The following is a 10686-nucleotide window of genomic DNA, read 5'->3' as shown; positions in this document are numbered from 1 at the left end:
TCCCTTCCTCCCTATCCCGTTCTTCCCCTTCCCAACCACTTTTCCCATCCTTATCCCTCTGTTCCCCATAACCTAAATGTAACGCTAACCATCCTACCTTGCATGCAACCCTTTCTTCCACAGGTCAGCCAGCAATCATTCACAGCTCCTTCCCGCATAATTTACCTCCACCCACCAGCTCCACCCTAGCCACAGCGTTACCTCTAGCACACCCACCCGCCCGAACATCCCAGTTGTCGCACACACTTGTAATTACGCCGACCTCGCTCAACTCATCCACCCATCCGCAAGCAATACCCATACCCCCAGAGAATTGCTTACCACCTTTGGCCCCGTCGAGCTCAGCCAGCCTCTCCCCACCAGGTCCAAGGAACTCACTCAGCCTCCACATGCATCCTCTCAACACCTCGGCCGCACCCCCCATTCCGTCATCCCTAAACCAGCCACCGACCACCGACCACCCTCCCTCAAGAGAGAGGCAGACAAAGATTGGAGGATGGTTTGCTACAACTTCAATGACCTAGGATGCAACGCCTCGAGCTGTCGATTCCTCCACACCTGCTCCATCTGCGGAGGGGCCCACGCAAAATCAACCTGTCCCCATAACCCGATAAAACACAGCCTCTGTAAGTACCTCAGTACACCGATTAGGCAGACATCATCAGCGCCTCCTGGAAGGGCGCATAATACTTTGTTGCATGCCTGACCTTTGGGTGCAAGAGCAGCCCAAATATCTTCAACTGCCTATCCAAAGCAATCTGCTGGATCCTAGCAAACGTCCGTAAACTCCCATACGTCGTCCACCTCTTGGACGACTTTCTCACAGTTACATCACGTTCCTCCCCCACGTCCTGACCTCCCTGTTCCAGGAATTCGTGTGTTCCCCTTTTTGCAGAAAACATCCCTGGAATTCCTCGGCATTACACTAGACACTAGTCTTATTCCAAGCATCCCTACCCTCCTCATTACTCATCTCCAACTTCCTCCCTGCCCCCAAATGCAGCAAGCGCCAACTCCTTTTACTGTAAGGCCACCTTAACTATGCCATTTGCATTATTCCCAAAGGTGGATCCTTCTTGTCTCACCTCCTTTCAGTTGCCGCCGCCTCCGCCGCAAATCTCCACGCACAAGTTGTACTCGACAAAGCATGCCAAACAAAGCTAACATTATGGCAACAGTTCCTCTCCTCTTGGAACGGCATCTCCTTTTCCATGACGACCACATCACCAAGCCGGAAGTCATCCAGCTCTTCACAGATGCAGCGCCCTCAATAGGCTTCGGCGGCCTCTACGGCAACAAGTGGTTCTCAGCCGAATGGCCATCTGAATTCGCATCCCTTACTCCCTTCGGGTACAAGGACCACGCCCCTAACGCAGCTCAATTCCCGTGCACTAAAGTACTTTTAAGCCCAGCGCACCTGTTCACCCCTCCTTGACTCCATCTCCACATCCCTCTCCCCCAACCCCTTTTTTGTCCTAATTTTCTCTCCCTCTCACAGAAACAATAGGGGACTCCGCACTCTGAAGCTTCAGAAGAGACAACCCCCACAAACGGGTCTGCGCTCCCCCGTTCCCACCAGCCACCGGGACGCCGATGACCCACCATCGCACCCCTCTGACCTCCCCTCCACGACCCCTCGACCCTCCTCTCTTTCATCCTTCTACCCCTTTCCTTCTCTTACCTCTTCTCCCTTGACCTTCATCCCTTCATCCCTTCTACCTCAACCCCATCCCTACATAACTTCCCCCTTGTCCCCTTTTCCACTTCATAACTTTACCTCCTTGCAATAAACCGTTCCAAATCCCATATCGCTACTAGCGTGGTCTTTGTTCGTGAACTCATTCTTCTATCTAACAGTGTAATGACATGACATAATCATTCAAAACACTGGGGTACGTCACAAAAGGACATGAAAACGTATCCTTATTAAAATATCTAATTGTTTATACTGCTGTGTTGCAGAAGGTACCAGCATCTGGTCCGGCACCAACAGGCTCAGGGACAGCTTCATCCTACAGGCAGGCCATAAGACTTTTGAACTCTTGAACTGTCTACCACCCATATATTATATATTATTGTGTTTATATTTGATATATCTTTTCCCTATACTATTTCCTGTATTAAATGGGTGGTTTTCGTTTTCTGGATATTTAATGAGCAACGTACCTCCAGCCAAATGAAATGCACATTGATGAAGATGAGTCCATGTAACCTGTGTTACTGTACAGTTAAAACACACACACATACACTTTACATGTAAAATGTAAGGAGTATTTCTGATCAGCAGCAGAATAAGTTGCAGGGTGACTCAGCTCTTTAATCTCGATAAGCTTCACACTGTAGCTGCACTACATCTGTATTACAAGTTACTTTACTTGTAAAGATGAGACATGCTATCTAGCAAAGGAAGCACAGAGGCGCCTCTACTTCCTCTGGAAACTGAGGAAGGCAAGAACCCCCCCACCCATCATGTGCACCTTTTACCGTGGCACCATTGAGAGCATCCTGACCAACTGCATCACTGTGTGGAGCGGAAGCTGCACTGACTTCAACAGGAAAGCCCTGCAGCGCATAGTGAACGAAGCTGGACGCATCATCGGTGCCTCAGTCCCCCCCCCCTACCTGCAGGAAATATATAACACCCGCCTCGCCCGCAAAGTGACCATGATTGTGAGCGACTCCTGCCACCCCTCACACGGTCTCTTCAGCCTCCTGCCCTCGGGGAGGAAATACCGGAGCCTCCGGGCTCGCACCACCAGACTGTCAAACAGCTTCGTCCACCAGGCTGTCAGGAAGCTGAACTCTCTCCCCACTCTCCCACTCCCCTTTTAGACACATATGTCTAAAGTATGCTGCTAAAACTCCATGTCCGATTGCTGCTACAATACACATGTAAAGTCTCATAGTTTTTATAGTATCTTAACTTATATGTTGTCTACATGTTCTTTGTTGTTATCTGTTTTGCACTTTATTATCATTATTATTATTATCACTTTTATCACTTTATGTTGGACAAGGGGAGAAACATAATTTCAGATCTTTGTATGTTTGCACATCGAAGAAATGACAATAAAGCTGACTTTGACTTTGTATTGGTGATTTGTCTTCTTGCCTTCATAATGGCTATTTAAAGAAGTTGAATAGCTTACAGTCAATGTCTTCTATTCTTAATTGAACTGTTGCTCAGAGGGATCTTTTTCTCTCTCTGACTTTTGAATTGTCATTCTGGTTAAACCATTGTAGAGAGTTTTGTTCTGTATGTACAAAACAAACCCTTGATACTAAATAATATATATTTGCAAAGAGGTCTTTATACAATCTAAAAGCATAAAAGCTAATTTAAACATACCCAAACTTTTGAAATGTAGTTAACAAATTATTTAAAAAAGCTAAACCCGATTTAAACTGATCAATATCAGATACTGGATGCTAAATAAAGCGACCAAACCATAACCTAAATGAATATAATTTCACTAAAATATGAAGACTATAATAAAGTAAACAACCCAAACTCATCAAAACCAATTTAAACTGAGCTAAGTGTAACTGTGGCAAAATTAAACAATACCTCTGTGTGGAGGACAAGGATGACTCGCTGCAGCTGGTTGATACTGACTCTGAAGCTCTAGAGCAAGTCAAAGCTGGACCTGTCAAAGCTGGACCTGTTCAGAAGTAAATATCCCTCCCCACTCCTCAGGGGGACAAAGTAGTCAAACTGCCAAATTGAAGTCAATGACTGGAAGGGAAACCTCACAGATATATGTTTGTGCTGAACAGTGTGAAAAGATGGAGGAGACAGTGATAGGTAAGCAGGGAGGAACAGCTGTAATGCCAACAGCTAGTTAATATACAGAGAACCTGAACGGAAACGGACCTCTACTGATGAGGAATCAGTAACTGAGGGGTGGGGGGGTTAGTTTGACTGAACCTAACCTGTTCGGTAGTAGTTTGCTTAAACAAACATTGGGTTTCTCTTCATCTTCTTCCTCTTACAGAACCAGATGAAGTCACCTGTGGCTTAAAAATAAAACCTTTTCAAATTCTTCTTTTTGTGAGTGGGAGTTTTATTTTATATGAATATATAACACTGTGACTGTGCCAGTGATGGAACATAATACCTAGAATATTAGAGATTATAAGTTAATACTGAGTGAGCACGATCGTGGTGAAGCTGCAGAATGTACTTTAAAAGTGAGTTTTATAGACACATACAGTGAAAGTGTTTTAACAGTGTTGCAGTGAAGGTGTTTCACTTTATTTGTTGAGGGAGCTCAAATAAAGCCACTCAATGCTGTTGAACTAAGATCCACCTTGTATGTACAATATTGAAAAAACACTGTATTTTAACCTTTAAATCACCCAAAACATTATTAATGGTTCAGATTGTGAGCTTAGAGTCTTCATTTTTTATCATGGTGAATCGTGGAATCGGAGCTGCATTGATGAAGGCTTTTTTCATTCACTACAAACAAGCTTAACTCCGAGTGAACAAACTCAGAGTTGATTTAACCCTTGTGTTGTCCTTGCAATCTTTTGCCCTCAAAATACATTTTGTATTCATCAAATGGTCTGAAAATAATGGGAGTTGTTCGATACTATGCTCTTCATGATCATAATACATTTAGAGAAATTTGATTGAATTATGGGTGATTTATTGAAGTTAATAATGTCTGTTGTCCTCTAGGGTCAAAAAGACCCTTGCAGCTCAAAGTGGTGCAATGGGGCAACTTCTTACACCATACTGTTTTCCAAAACATCTTTGATCTTGGATGTTTGATGTGTGGGGTCAAGCAATGGTTATAACAACAAAAAGCAGGTCTTTTCTCACAGGTGTTGGGTCATTTCACATTTTAGAGAGGGACAGGCAGCACAATGAGGAGGCAGAAGCCTTCAGTTATCAGGCAGAGCCTTCAGTTAACAAGCTCCTCTTTTATGGAACCAGCTTCCACTTTTAGTCCTGGAGGCAGACACAGTCACCTCATTTAAGAGTAGACTTAAGACTTTCCTCTGTAATAGTGCTTATAGTTAGGGCTGAATCAGGTTTGCCCTGGTCCAGCCTCTTGATATGCTGCTATAGGCTGCTGGGGGACGTTTTACACTGAGGACCTATCTCCTCTTATGTCTATTTATGGATGAATTTACATCTCTCCATTGCACCTTACTAACTCTGCTTCCTCCCCGGAGTCTTTGTGAATTCACGTCTCATAGGGTCCATTGGACCTGGCTGTGTCTGATGCCTCCTGCCTGGTGGGCCGGCCTCCTGCCATGGCCCTGCTGATGCGCCCCGCCCTCTCCTCTTTACCTCCTTCCGTTTCATTGATTGTGTAGGTCTGGATCGTGGTCCATGCCTACTACTAATTATTCATACATTTCTGTCATATTCATTGAATGTGTTGTAACTGTAACACTGTTCATTCTGTACACATCCTCCTCTGTTGCTCTCGTGAAGGTTTCTTCCCTTTTTTTTCTATTATTTGGGAGTTATTCCTGATCCGATGTGAGGTTCTGGGACAGGGATGTTGTACGTGTACAGATTGTAAAGAAAAAAATAGTAATTTGTGATATTGGGCGACATAAAATAAACGGAATTGAATTGAATAGAAGCGCTATACTGCACAGGAGGCTTGTGAGCTCATTTTTAACTATGTTGTGGAAAAGAATGACCAGGAGGATAATCTTGAACATCATAAGGAATAATCAACTGATGAGGAGGATTCAGGTTCAGAAGAGAAAGAAAATAAGGATGATGTTATAGATCCAACATACAGAACCCAACATCACTTGCCGCACAGTAACCCTAACCCACAAATCTGCCTCAGAGGGCTTTACAATCTGTACACATACGACATCCCTGTCCCAGGCCAGGGCCAAGGGGCATGAGGCAGGAAGCAGGGGCAAGGAGTCAGGGGGCAGGGCTCCAAACACAGCCCGGTCCAATAGAACCTGTGATGCGAGAAGGCACAAAGACTCCGGGGAAGAAGTAGAATTAGTAATGTGCAATGAAGAGACGTGAATTTGTCCAGAAGGAGAGAGAGAAGAGGAGAAAAGAGCTCAAACTTGCTCCCATTCAAGACAAACTCATACAGGCACTGACGTGACTGTGGATGAGTTCCTGGTCCCCTTCAGAGGTAGCTGTCCATTCAAACAGTACATCCCGAGTAAACCAGGGAAATATGGGATAAAAATATGAGCAGCATGCGATGCCAGGTCCAGCTATGCATACACTGGCAAACCTGCTGGTCTGCAGACAAAAAACAATCAGGGCATGCGAGTTGTCCTCGACATGACAGAAGGTCTCCAGGGGAAAATGATCACCTGTGACAACTTCTTTACTTCACATGCCCTCGGCCTGCAGCTGCTGAAAAGAAAGCTGTACATGGTGGGAACAGTACGGAGGAATGAGCCTGAGCTTCCCCCTTCACTGGGGTCAAAAACGGACAGGGCACCGAGACCCATGCTATGATAGTGTCATATCAGAGAAAATGTTCTTCTGATGATTGCAATAATGGTTATGGAGATCCAGCAGTCCTGCTCCAGTTCTACCTCTGCAGCAGCTCCCCCTCGCCCAGCTGCCCCTCATGGCCCATCACCCAAGGTGTAGGTGCAAATTCTGTCCTGCAGAGTGATTACAAAACATTGAAAATGTGCCAAAAAAACAGGGTATACTTTTTTGTAAACAAGGTATATTGGCCCTAAACTCCCAAAAGGTAGGAACAAATGTGTGGTAATGGTTTAAACTGAAGTAAGACTAAAGGTGTAAAACAGAATTGAATGTATACTTTATGCTTTATATAACAGTCAAACCAGACAAGGTCATTTTTTAACCCAGAGGACATGTGTATGGCAATCGGGAGGACATTACGAGGGCTAACGAACACTGATCAGCTGCTCTGGAACCGTCTCAGGGTTGGGTTTGTTTATCCTGCTTTCTAAAACAGGGCCAAGAAGTGAAATTATATGTGTACAGTGTTTAACAATGCAAACAATGGCAAGTGCTGACAGAGCTAACAGTATACACCTGAGGGGGAACCTAAGGGCTGAACAAACTTTCATTGCTTGAAAGATGATTACAGATGATACTCAACTATATCTATCGATCAAACCAGAAGAGACCAACTAAGCTCGCTAAACTTCAAGCATGTCTTAAAGACATAAAAACATGGATGACCTGCAACTTCCTGATGTTAAACTCAGACAAAACTGTTATTCTACTCGGCCCTGAACACCTCAGAGATCAATTATCTGGTGATGTGGTTTCTGTAGCTGGCATCCAACATTACTGTAAAGAATGTTTGTGTTATCTTTGACCGAGACTTGTCCTTTAACTCCCACGTGAAGCAAATCTCAAGGACTGCATTGTTTCATCTACGTAACATTTCAAAAATCAGGCACATCTTGTCTCAAAAAGATGCAGAAAAACTGGTTCACGCGTTTGTTACTTCCAGATTAGATTATTGCAACTCCTTATTATCAGGCTGCTCTAATAAGTCTCTTAAATCCCTCCAGTTGATCCAGAATGCTGCAGCTCGTGTACTCACAAAAACTAAGAAAAGAGATGACATTACTCCTGTATTAGCTGCTCTGCACTGGCTCCCTGTAAAATCAAGAATTATATTTACAATTCTTCTCCTCACCTACAAAGCCTTGATTGGTGATGCACCATTATATCGTAAGGAGCTTGTAGTACCATATTGCCCCCCTAGAGCGCTCCGCTCACTAAAAGCGGGGCTACTTGTGGTTCCTGGGGTCCTAAAAAGTAGTGATGTGTCCTTTCGTGTCGTGGCTTCAAAGCATGTGTCGAGTAATCCAGGAAGATTTTTGCAAAACGCGTATCGAGGCTTGTATTAATGACGTTCGAAGCCTCGCGTGTCGGCCGTACTCTTCCCATGCAGACGATTTTGAAGGACGCTAACAACGTGACTGATTCAGTAGATGATTCGTATTTGGTGTGCAATTCAAAATATAAGGGGCAGCGAAACGCAATGGATTCCCCAATCACATTTTGTGGGCTTGGGACTTTATTGCGCATTTTATCTGTTTGCAAAGTATTCAAGCTTCTTTTTTTGCGATGGAACCAGCAAGAAAGAGGAGATTTTTTCCCTGTCTGGGAACATTTTGAGCTGATCTCTCCTCATAAGGTATGCACATAGTAATAATAACTATCTTAAAATATTCTTTCTACTCCAGCTTCATCTGTGCCCTGTGGAAGGGTATTTTCTAAAGCACAGCACTGTGGAAATGTTGCTATTTTTAAATAAAAAATTATAAAATATTGTCCATAGTAACATAAGCACAGTCTCCCCAATGTGTTTCCACTTTCCCTTTTGACCCCACCATTGTATTATAAAGACAGACACCATATTAATAAGTTAATAATTTATGTATTGGCATCACAAACATCATTCGTTCATTTATTCAATTCAAAGCTTCACACACACCAAAGTCATGGTGTTATAATCACCTGTTTTACATTTATTGTCCACTTGATGGCGCAGTAGAGCAAATGAAGATTCATGAAGGAGTGAACCAATTGGATGGAAAGCTTCAATGCTTCAGGAAGCTTTATCTCGGCATCACTACTAAAAAGTAGGATGGGAGCCAGAGTCTTCAGTTATCAAGGTCCTCATTTATGGAACCAGTTTCCACTTTCAGTCCTGGAGGCAGACACAGTTATCTCGTTTAAGAGTAGACTTCCTCTTTAATAGTGCTTATAGTTAGGGCTGGCTCAGGTTTGCCCTGGTACAGCCCCTAGATATGCTGCTATAGGCTTATAGGCTGCCGGGGGATGTTTTAGGATACACTGAGCTCCTCTCTCCTCTTCTCTCTCGCTGTTCATCTGTACACATGACATCTATTGCTTCTGTCCATCCGGGGAGAGGGATCTTCTCTGTTGCGCTCCTGTAGGTTTCACCCTCACTACACGTTTGGGCTTGCTAGGTTTTTCTAGCCGGCTCCCCCGCCATCTGATCCAACTCACCACCAGGTGGTGATCAGTTGACAGCTCTGCTCCTCTCTTCACCCGAGTGTCCAAGACATACAGCCACAGATCAGATGATACGATTACAAAGTTGATCGCCTGGACAGGTTTCCCTGGTCCAGTTTTCTGCATCTAAATGCAAATCCTAGATGTAAGATGTGAGATGTTTAGTGAAGCTGGACCTCTGTTTCTTGCTTATTAGGATGGCCACCTAGCGGCTGGAGTTTTTGGATGCAGGAAGCTCGACACAGAGGTTACGTGGAGGCCAACTGGGTGTTTATTTGACCAACACTTACAACAAACAAGACAGTCATTGTGTAAGGGTAGCATGTGGTCCCAGCAGCGACAAACCCTGCTCTATTGTTTGAGGCAGCTGCATATAGCCTGCTACTGATGAGGACCTCAACATCAACATAGTACAGGTAACTCTGCCACTCCCCTGACAACACATTTACCTATACCCCAATAAATACATTCTTAACGTCTCTAACGTCAATAATTTTCTATTGGTGCCACATGTCACCATAGAGATCATATAAAGCCCAAACTTTACAAACACCCTTCTACTAATTATCACTTGGTATCTCCTGGAACCATAAATTGGTGCTCAGGCACTTGTGGGACTCATTTAGATGGAACACCCTGGAGAGGAGATACAACAGAGGTGAGTGACTTAAACAAGAAACATGCTTACTCGTGAAAGGATTTATATTTTTTTAAGATGATATATCTTTATATGTATTTTGTGCCTCCCCGTTGTTTTTATTGTGAGTGGTAGGTGAGGATGGAGAGTGGAGAACTAAAGGAGCGATCGAAAAAGCAGACTGAGGACGGCCCTCACAATGAAAACACAACGGCCAGGCCTTAACAGCCTTTCACAGAAAGGATAACCCTCTTCCTCATGAGACGCTGCTTAGATGTCGACATCCATGTGTGTGAAATCTCTTTCAAAATATATGTTGTAGCGAACTTTCTTTATGATCTGATCTTTAAGCAAATTCACTGACTTTGCAAAACTATAGAGCATTAGCCACCGACACCTATTCAATCCGCATTTCCTAATGACTTCCCTGAGAGGATAGTGGGTGCCGGCTCAGTTTGGAGAAGTAAAAAGAGACCTGCTATTGCAAAACAAGCAGCCCTTTAGCCTGTAGACATAAGCAACATACAAAGCTAATTATGTGTTTGAGCACTTTTTTAATGCATCACTGGTTGCAGCAAATAACACACTGTGACTGAAGCTTACACATTTTCAGAATCTTTTACCACTTTGTGCATGTGGCAACATAGTTTGTATACTTTACATAAAAAAACGGTATATATTTTATTATTATAAAATGCGATGAGTCAAAACAACATTTCACAAAACATTTTAAAAGACATGATAGTTCACAAAAACGATGAAATGTCACAAAACGTTGGCTGTCCATTCACTGACGAGAATCATCGGTTACAATGAACCATGGTCTTTGGTTTTAGCCTTACCAAACAGCTTTGTTGTCTCTTTTGCCGTTTTGTGAAATTCCTGTTGTGTTTTGTCCTTCAGTGCCACTGTGCTATCGCATAAGTAGTTCATAGTGACCCAACAGACTCCACACAGAGAAGCTTTGCAAAGTGTGTTACAAAGTCATAGAAAATCAATAAATAAAATGTTTTAAATATACATTGAAATCCACTCTGATAAAAATCCTATGAAAAACATTGTCCAT

Source organism: Cyclopterus lumpus, chromosome 3, assembly GCF_009769545.1.
Source record: "Cyclopterus lumpus isolate fCycLum1 chromosome 3, fCycLum1.pri, whole genome shotgun sequence".
In the NCBI taxonomy this organism is placed as follows: Eukaryota; Metazoa; Chordata; class Actinopteri; order Perciformes; family Cyclopteridae; genus Cyclopterus; species Cyclopterus lumpus.
This window is presented reverse-complemented; position numbering follows the sequence as displayed.